We start from the raw sequence: 3,248 nt of genomic DNA on the forward strand, positions 1-3,248 counted from the left end.
AAACTCTATCTGCCTCTCTCTTGCTTCTGATCTCTTTCACCTCTTCAAAAAAAAAAAAAAAAAAAAACTCTCTTTTTCCCTCTCTCTTGAGAAGTTGACAGTTTGTCTGTCGAGGAATTGGAGAGTGAAAACCCAGAGAATAAGCAGCTTAAAAGCAGTGCCATGATGGTCCCTAACCCAAAACCAAACAAAGGTTTTTCTTCAAAAGTAGTGGACTTGATCGAGAAGTTGATTGTGAAGTGGATGTACGACTCTTCTCAGCCTTCACCACTACCTCGTCGGCAATTTTGCTCCTGTGGCTGATGAAACTCCTCCCACCACCAACCTCTCTGTCATCGGCCATCTTCCTGAGTGCTTAAATGGAGAGTTTGTCAGGGTGGGGCCCAACCCAAAGTTTGCACCAATTGCTGGATATCAACAGCTTGATGGAGATGGAGATAGCCAATCAATCAGCTTCTTCTCTTCGGAGTCTGACAACGGAGATAAAGGTCGGGTTAACTCAGGGTGAGGTGGTCTACTCACCCAAGACTCTTCAAGTTTGGTGAGCTCATGCTCAACTGGCTTGATTTTCTTCTTCCAGATCTTCTTCCGAATTTCGAAAAAAAAAACCATGGCTCTCGCCGTCTTCGTCCTCCTTCACCGTTCTCCACGTCATCAACCGCATCCGCCAACGGCGACGGCAACGGCTTGCGGTCTGTGTACGATGCATTCCAAGAGTTCAATTTTCCGATAGGTCTGCTCCCGAAGGGTCGGCTCCTACAGCTTCTCGCTGGAAAGCTCATACCAGAGACGACGAGGGGAACTCGAAACGAGTCAGGGATGACGAAGGGAACGATGCTAAGAAGACGAAGGTGGAAAAGTCACCGGAGGAAGAACGTTTGGAGGAGAAGTTAGGGGAAGAAAAAGAACTCGGGTCGGGTCAGCTTGGGTCTGAAGAGTTTTGGGTTGTCGGTGGAGATTTTCGACTACTTCTACAAATTCCTCCATTACTGGCCTACTGATCTTAATGAAGGAAAGAATCATGTGTCAGGAGCAAAAAGAGGATTCTCTGACGCCATGGATGGGTGTTTTGAGAAATGGGCTTTTACCTTGACTAATGGATCTGAGGTTGATATGGGTAAAGCAGCAGGCTTGAGTTCTCCATCAGCCAAGAAGAGATTCCTGCAGGTAGAGACTACCATGTTTAAGCACCTCCTCGGAGACATCAAATCCACACTGAACTCAGGGCTAACCACAGACAGCAGGGTAACACCACCGACAACGTAAATGGTGAGAACATGCTCGAGTCGGAGGACCCCATACTCAAGAAATCAGTGAGGCATTGGGAGCAGAAAGCAAAAGAAAAGAGAAAGGAATACAGAAAGCAAAAGTAAGGAGCGGGGAGATCAAGCAAAAGAGAAAAGCAGTGAGGAACAAAGCAAAAAAGAGAAAGCAAAAAACAAAAGCAGAAAACAAAAGAGAAAAACAAAAGATTTTCCTTTAATTATTATGATTCCTTCTGTTTGCTAGGTGAAGATACAAAGAGGGCAGCAGAAAAACACTGCAAAAGCAAGGAATAAACACCCCACCCGAATGATGTAATTTATTTTCCTTATCTTTCGGAAACATTTGTATAAACCCCATCAGAGGGTAAAAAAAAAATTAAAAAAAAAACGGCAAAGCCCAAAATAAATGGGCTGGAATGTTGTGTGGAGGGCGAAGGCCCATAAGCTCAAAATATCACCAACCAGGTGACCAAAAGTATGCCCAGTACTCCAAAATTATTCGGCAACCTACCGCTATTACCACCAACCAGGTGATGAAATGTACAACTCGTACTCTCCTTCATGCCACCAACCAGGTGATTAAAAGTACACCTAGTACTTCAAAATTGTACATGAGCATTACTCATGTCAATCATACATAAACATTCATGAACATCACTCATATCAATCATACATAAACATTCATAAGCATCACTCATGTCAACATTCATGAGCATCACTCATGTTAACATCCATGAGCATCATTCATGTCAATCAGCTTCAAAAGCTTCATTTACAAAAGCTCTAGCTTCAAAAGCTTCATTTATAGAGCTACAGCTTCAAAAGCTTCATTTACAAAAAAGCTTTAGCTTCAAAAGCTTCATTTACAGAGCTTCAGCTTCAAAGCTTCACTTACAAAGCTTCAGTGCAAGGTATACAAATACCGCATCTGAACAACCGTCACTTCGGCCCATACATGGATTCAATTTGAAGTCTCCAGCCAACAGACCGAAGACTTGGAGGACTACATTATGTACGATATACTGTGCCTCAACTGGGCCTCATGAAAAATACTTGGAGGACTTAGCCCATTATATATATACTGAGGAGCGAGCCCTTATTCTATAAAAGGGACTCCCTCACTTTCATTAGAGAGCACTCATGAAAAATACTTGGGGGACTTAACCCATCACTTATGTATTGAGGAGCGAGCCTTAATGTTATAAAAATGACTCCCTCACTTTCGTTAAAGAGCACCGCCGCCAGTTGAGCAACCGCATCGCCACAAGCATCACTCCTAACCCATTATTCATGTACCGATGAGCGATCCCTTATTTTATAAAAGAGACTCCCTCACCTTCGTTAGAGAGCATCGCCGCCAGCTGAGCAACCGCCTCGCCGCGAGCATCACTCCTAACCCATCATTTATGTATTGAGGAGCGAGCCCTTATCTATAAAAGAGACTCACTCACCATCATTAAAGAGCATCAACTCTAGCCTATCATCTATGTATTGAGGAGTGAGCCTTTATTCTATAAAAGGGACTCTCTCACCTTCAAACGCCACAAGCCGAGCCAATCAAGGCAATATAAGCCACGAGCCGAGCAGCCTCGCAATGTGTGCTACTTCTAGTTGAGCATCATTTCAGATTGAGCACCGCCTCATATCGAGCATCAGTTCAAGACAACATCTAGTTACTTCGGCCCACACATGGACTGAATTTCAAGTCTCCAGCCAAAAGACTCTCTTGACTAAAGACTTGGGGGACTACTGTTTATACCATATTTAGGGCATCGTATTTAGACCTCGTATAAATACTCGGGGGACTTAAATGTAATTACATAATAAAGGAAGGGGCAAATATGTAAAAAGGGGAGGAGCCCTTATTCTATAAAAAGGCCTCCTCACCTTCATAAACCCTAAGTCTCTCATATCTAGAGCAACGCTCTCACACTCTCTCCCTCACAAATACTCTCAGAGAAATACAATCAATGTGGACGTAGC

Source organism: Malus domestica, chromosome 05, assembly GCF_042453785.1.
Source record: "Malus domestica chromosome 05, GDT2T_hap1".
In the NCBI taxonomy this organism is placed as follows: Eukaryota; Viridiplantae; Streptophyta; class Magnoliopsida; order Rosales; family Rosaceae; genus Malus; species Malus domestica.